This window comes from Maylandia zebra, linkage group LG3, assembly GCF_041146795.1.
Source record: "Maylandia zebra isolate NMK-2024a linkage group LG3, Mzebra_GT3a, whole genome shotgun sequence".
Classification (NCBI taxonomy): Eukaryota; Metazoa; Chordata; class Actinopteri; order Cichliformes; family Cichlidae; genus Maylandia; species Maylandia zebra.
In genome coordinates, this window is record NC_135169.1 from 11,579,391 (window position 1) to 11,586,803 (window position 7,413).

Below are 7,413 nucleotides of genomic sequence, written 5' to 3' on the forward strand. Positions count from 1 at the left end.
TTACATCTTTTAATACTTTGTGTACAGGAAACACAGGTGACCAATAAAGCCAGTTGAACAAAAAACCTGTTTATTCTTCTTTCAACATGTTGAGGTGATGGGTCAAAAGAAATGATTGTGACATATGGTGTCTCTGACTGCACTTCCATCTTGTATGTCCGTGGGAGGGTCAGGATGTTCATGGTTTGGATCACTGCTGTTTGGTTCAGAAGGACAGTGTTCTCCTCTAATTGTGGCAATGTTGTGAAGAATCACACATGCCACAATAATGTCACATGCCCTTTCTGGGGTGACCCTGAGCCTTTGCAGGCACTGGAACCGGGCCTTAAGCATTCCGATAGTCATTTCAACTCTGGCTCTTGTCCTGCAATGAGCCAGATTATATCGCTGCTGTGGGCCCGGTTCAGGGTCAGAGTAAGGGGTAAGCAAATAGGGTAAACATGGATACCCCCTATCACCAAGCAAGTAGCCAGTGAACTCTCCTAAGACAGAAGGATACACTTCAGTTCAAATGTCCCTGAAGCAATTGGTCTTTATATATTTTAAAGTATTTTCAACTCACCATGTCCAAATTTTGTGCTCAGTGTACATTCACGGAATATTTGTGAGTCATGGACAGAGCCTGGCCACTTGGCTTCCACATTTGTGATAATGTTGGCAGCATCACATATGATCTTCACAGTGCAGAGAACACAAATTAGCATCCATTACTATAATGAAATAATTTGTTAGTGTGAAATGCTACAGGGAACTATGTACCTGTACATTAATGCTGTGGAACGACTTCCTGTTCACATAGTCTCCTTCATTTACTGAAGGAGCAATAATTGGAATGTGAGTACCATCTATACAGCCAATCACGCCTGGGAACCCTGAAAATAAATGTGCAATTTAAGTAGTAGTCCAAGTATCACCACATCATAAATTAAGTTTTGGTCACCCTGATACCTGCAATTTTGTGGCATCCCTCTTTGATGAATCTTGTGGGTCTGTGACCGGGGAACACCACAGATGAGTGCAGGAGACGTTTCAGTGCAACTGTAACATTCCTGACTGCCCGACAGACGGTAGCCTTGGAAACGTGCTCAGCGTCACCAATATTATACAGAAAGCTCCCGTTTGCAAGAAACCGAAGTGCAATACAAATAATATGCAATGAACTGAGAGCATGTCCGCGATGTGTCACATGCGTAATATATGGCCTGAGGATGTTATCCAAATAAATTATAGATTGTGCTGAGAAACGGTGACGTTCACACAGAAAATCATCAGGAAATGATAAAATGTCCAAACGCGCTCTGATCACTCTCTCCCGGCGGAGAGCTCTGCGGAGAATTTGGGCTTCACGATCTACTGGCTCTTCAAGGAAGTGGCACGCCATGTCCGACACTTCCTACTGTCAGGTTTCCGACAAAGGGGCGGAGACAGTCAGGGTTAGTTGAAGTAAACCTGCTAGGGGGCAGGTTAGCTTCACGGAGTGTGTCGTCATAGTGACTCACTCAGGCTGCAGCTGAACTCGCTTTGTGAAACCGAAAACCCAGAGTTTTCGTTAACTCAGGGTATACTTACTCAGTTTTTCCACTAAACCGGCTTCCTGAAACAGGGCCCCGGTCTCAGTGTCACTCATTTCCTGTTTTATTTTGGACTCTGTTCTCGTCTGTATCGTGGGTCTAGTTTTACATCCTCCATAGTCATTCTGTTAACCTCTTTTCCATTAGTAACTACTCAGGTCAGGTCACCATGGTTTTCAGGGTTTTCCATCAGGTCATAGTTCCTGTTACCAGGTACTTTTTCAGTATTTACTCAGCCGGAGTTCCAGGCGACCCGAGGCGATCCCAAAATGTGACGTCAACAGCCTGCATCCCACTGATTGACTGCTCAGTGGCGTCACTCAATGACTTATGAGAGTATTACATTGATGAAAATCAAAACAGCCATTTTTGAAACCCAGCAATGAGGAAAACAGCTACAAAAGCAACACCGTGGTCCCAGAGTGTGACGAAAATTCACAGACTGAGCAGCAGGTTTATCATCGCCTCAACGTCCACCTTCATTGTAGTGTGTTTGACGCATCCTAATTACGTCACAGGATGCTCAGCCACGTTGCTATTAGGACGACCACACACATTAGGTGGTACTTGACTGTAATAGAAAACCAGTCAATACGATTCGAATAGTTGTGAGTTGATCCAAGTAGGTACTAATGCAGGGGTGGCAATTCCAGGCCCCGAGGGCCGGTGTCCTGCAGGTTTTAGATCTCACCTTGGGTCAACACACCTGAATCACATTATTAGTTTGTTACCTCTGGAGAACTTCAGGACATGTTGAGGACCTAATTTTTAAATCAGCTGTGTTGGTTCAAGGACACATCTAAAACCTGCAGGGACACCGGTCCTCGAAGCCTGGAGTTGTCCACCAATGTACTAATGGAAAAGGGGCATTAGTTATCACTGTGTTCCCACCTGTTTCCCATCATCTCATTATATTGTGTTTTATAGACTGTCTCAATCTTCCTTTACTGTCACATCCTTCATCAAAGTTTGTTTTAATAAGATTTGTAGAAATTTGGTTTCTTAGTTTTTGTTTTTGTTTTTGTTTTATTTGGATAACTTTCTAAGTTCTGTGATAAAGTTGTGTTTTAGTTTAGTAACCGTGACAGATACTCAATGAAATGTCAATACTACTACTACTAATACGATGACTATGACTACTAATAATAATAATAACAATATTAATAACAGAAAAGAGGCTCTTACACTTGGACTGTCTGCAGCGATACAACAAGAGCAGGAGAATAATAATGAGAGAGACTCCACAAACCAGTCCAACCATCAACCACACAGGAGACGAAGAGCTGTCAGCTCCTGACACAGTTACTGTAACAACAAATAGCAATTAATTATTAATAAATTAGAATTGTATAAAAAAAAAAAAACTTTTATAAAATGGAGCCGAGTGACTTTGAGACTTAAATCAGACAATATAACGTTCCTTCTCAGTCATTGGTTTATAAAACTCCATCAGATGTTTTGATCCTGCTCACCTTTAACTGACATCCAGCTCTGTGCTGACTCTCTTCCTGAGTACTGACACTTGTAGAAACCTTCATCAGACTTTGACACTGCAGAGATCTTCAGCTCCCCTCGGGGATCATTTTGAATAAGTTTGTCATTGTGATAGAAAAACACATTGGAAAGTATTTTTTGTGTTCTCAAACTGCAGCTCAGACTAACAGAAGCTCCCTCAGTCACAGGATGAACAGGACTCACCAGGATAGGACCATTACCATCATCTGTGACACAATCACACACAATTGTTTCAGTCACATCAGCTGGTGCACACTTTTAGAAAGAGCTGACAGACAATAATAAGAACAGATTGTACAAATGTTTTTCATCATGAAGATCTGATCTTGTGTATTTAAAAACTGCTATTTTTCTCCAGATAAAATGACTTCACATACAGCAAAGCTGGGACAAAAGTTCATGTGACGTCTAAATCATTCAGATCCAAGAAGTAAATGTATAATAACATACTCTGTACAGTGATGTTGACTGCACTGCTGAACTCTCCTGATCCAGACTCACACCAGTACACTGCAGTATCTGACTTTGATGTGTTGATGTCACATGTGGATCCAGTCATTCTCCTACAGTCAGAGAGTCGGCCGTCCTCAGAGAACTTCCTCACTCTCCACTCAGTGAAGTTTCCCTCACAGGTCAGTGAGACAGAGTCAGAGGTGAAGTGTTGCACTCTGTCAGGACTCACTGTGAGAGACGCTGCTGAATGAACATCTGGAAACAACATGCAGTGAAGACACAAAGCTCACAGATGTTAGGATCAACATATCACAGTGGAAATATACGTTTGACTTTTGTTTGGTTCACAAGAGTCCTGATAGTTATGCAGCCAGATTTACAGACTTTCAAATCATCAGCATGAAAATTAAAAATCCTCAAACTGACCTGCAGACCAAACAAACTTTGGTCGACTGTGATCAGTGTGATACTCTGGGTCTCCTCTTCCAGCTCTGCACACATATCCTGCTGTGTGTGTCTGTCCATGAATGATGTAGGAGTCCTGTGCAGTCCCACTGCCATCAGGTAGCAGCTCATAACTGGAGGATTTCTCTGATAGATCAGGAACAGCTTTATACCAGTAGAAGCTCCATCCTGCAGACGGATGTTCAACCTCACAGTTCAGAGTTACTGAGGCTCCAGGACTCAGCCATCATGGAGACACAGTGAGGACAGGACGGGGTTCATCTGTTCAACAAAGATTTTCTCTCAATCTTTCGTCCCTTAACTCTGAATTCAATGTCACTAAAATGTTGACTCACAAATATTTATGATGAACTTTAAGAGTGAGACTATCTAAACATGTCAAATATCTCAACATGTACTAATAAAAACATATTTTTACAAACTGTTTCTATTTCCAGGTTAAATGAACTATGACTCTACTTACTGTCAGAAACTGTCAGTGTGACTGAATCACTCCACTCTGTTGTTTTATGCTGTGAACTTTTCATTCTGCCCTTACAGCGATAGTTTCCACTGTTGGATGATGAAGCAGATCTAATCCTGTATTCATTTTGATTTGGAGCTTTTATCATGCTGTTTGTTTCCCACTCACAATCCCACTCAGTGTCTCCTCCATGGATCTCACATCTGACAGTGATCGTCTCTCCTCTGTATATCTCAGACCAGTTTGGATACAGAGTCACAACAGGCCTGTTTGAGGCTGTTACTGTTCAAGAAAGTACAATAAAAACACGTGAATGTCAAAAATGTTGAAGTTTTTTTTTTCTTCATCTTCCTCCTTAATCAGGAATTTATCTGACCTCATGTTAAACTGACCAGTTTTCCCAATCCTGACTGACTGGCTGTCCTCTGTGTAGTAAACTGGGTTTCCTCTTCCTCCTCTGCACCTGTAGAGTCCTTCCTGTGAGACACTGATTTGTCCATTTGAGTGGAAAACTGCATCTTGTGTGGTCAGGGCTTCAGAGGATTTCTCATCTGTGTACCAGTAGTATTTCCATCCAGATGATGATGATGGGTTCACAGAGCAGGTCAGGGTCACACTGCCCCCTACTGGAACAGCTGTGTTATCAGCTCTCAGTTTGGCCTTTGGTTTATCTGCAGTTCAGTTTAGAAAAAGAACAAAAGTCAATGACTGAATCAAACCAGTTGAAATAACTTGGTGGAAATATGGAAATAATAAATATCACATAACTTTAAATGGTGAAGCTGCACCAAACTGTACAACTATCACACAAACACAACACTAATCTTTCATATTTAATTTGCTGCATTTCTAAGTTAAAAACACACATGAGGAACAATCAGTGGATTTAATGTTTCTTAGTGGATGTGGTGGAGCAGCTGAGACAGATCCAGCATTTGTTCTGCATTTCATCTTTCATGTATTAGAGCTGCACAGCAGAGAAGTTACTCTCATATGTTTTGTTCTCTTCACTGTGAATAAAAAGCTGCTGTTCAGGTTTTTGTTGTTGGAATAAAAACTAAACATTTTACTGACCAACATGAAAGACAGTTATAAAGCGGTAAGAAAGAAGAAGTGCTTTTTCCTTATTTAGATACTCTGGATGAAAGATCTTACATGATACAGTCAGTGTGATGATATCACTCCACTCTGAGAAGAAATAGTCCCTTCGGCCCCGGCAGCTGTATCCTCCACTGTCAGACTCAGTAGCTCTGATGATTCTGTATTCATTGGATGTTGGAGGTGTGTTTAACTTGGCTGCTCTCCATTCATACGTCCACTGAGCTCCTTCACCTCCCTGAATCTCACATCTGACAGTGACTGTCTCACCGCTGTATATCTGAGTCCAGGATGGCTGCAGGGTCACAGTGGGCTTACTGGGAACTGTTCACAGAAAAATATCCAGTTAGAGACAAATAGAAACATAAAAATTCAGATGTTTAAAACATGAGAGTAACATGAGTGGAAAAAAAAAAAATCAACCTCAAACAGGCTACAGGGTTAAACCACACCTCGGGCCAGTCTGACCACAGGTAACTGTTTTCATCACGGCCACATCCCACTTTGTAAAATTGCTACAATCAGCACAAAGACAGTCAAAACCAGGCCACAGGCAGGACTGCTTCATCAGGATGCACTGAGATATTTTCAAACACCCTGACCTGTAGCTGGTTTTTGATAGCATACTGTGCTACATGAAGAACTGTATAGCACAGCTGCACAGTAGCACAGAGGAAATAGCTCCACAGGGTTATACAGGTCACCCAGAGGATAGTCGGCCATCCTTTGCCCTCACTTGAAGACCTGCACAGCTCCCGCAGTCTCAGGAACACGAAGAAAATCCTTCAGGATCCATCTCACCCAGGTCATGCACTGTGTGAACGTCTACCTTCAGGCAGACATTTCAGAGCCATAAAGACAAGAACTAACAAACTAAGGAACAGCTTTGATCCCTCAGCCATCACCATGCTGAACACTGAACAATCAGATCCAACACAACTCTCATATACAGTGTTTACATTGTTACAGCACAGTCTCATGTTTACACCTGCAGGTACGGCTGGTGTTTACATCAACACTGTAACACAGAAACATTTGTTTTGTTGTCTGTTATTAAAACAAAATCTGAAACTTTTCACTGCAAGATCTCACTTTTCTCCTCAATTTGAGGTTTTGTAGCTAAAACACATTTTTTAAAGGTCTGAATCGTTTTGTTGATGTTTTTTGGAGAGCACATTCTCTGTGAGGGTGAGTCCTTAATCTCACAATTTTGGACTTAAATCAAAAACAAAGTTGAATAAATGTTTCTATTTTCCCACCTCTCCAAGTAATCTTAATGAGCAGAAAACTTATCTGAGGGTTAATAAACTCACAGCTATTAGATAAAGTTGTTAGCACACATTACATAATGACCTCTTAGTCTGGTAGAAATAAAATAATTAAACTCACGAGTTTCTGTAACTGTGACGTCACTGCTGTCCTCTGTGTAGTAAACTGGATCTCCTCTCCCTCCTCTGCAGTGGTACAGACCTCCTTGTGAGACACTAATAACTCTGTTTGCTTCATTTCCTCTCATGAGCTGAGCTTTAGAAGAGACTGAATCACGTCTGAACCAGTCAAACTTCCAGCCAGCAGAGCCCTCCACAGAGCAGCTCAGTGTCACACTGCCCCCTGCTGGTATGACTGAACTTTGTGCTGTCAGTGTGGCTCTGGGTTTACTTGCTGTTGAAGAAACAAAATAAGTAAAACATTAAATCACCCTCAAGAATAAACTTGTTACAGCACTGATCAAACTTTAAACTTTCACTGATTAATTTATCTACAAACAGAAACAAAGTAGTTTTTGTTGGAGCTCTTTAAAGCACCTGCAAGGATAGCATGCTAATGCTAAGCTAGCCAATAACCAAG

At 41.6% G+C, this 7,413-nt stretch overlaps 1 long non-coding RNA gene across 1 annotated transcript; it reads right to left on the reverse strand.

The window, feature by feature from the left end:
- Positions 1 to 2,766: 2,766 nt before the first annotated feature.
- LOC112431605 (uncharacterized) lies at positions 2,767 to 3,791 on the reverse strand. Its single transcript, XR_013097197.1, has 3 exons — positions 3,537 to 3,791; positions 3,044 to 3,292; positions 2,767 to 2,876 (listed from the first exon to the last, which is right to left on the reverse strand). It is a non-coding gene; the product is annotated as an uncharacterized LOC112431605 (long non-coding RNA).
- Positions 3,792 to 7,413: the final 3,622 nt, after the last annotated feature.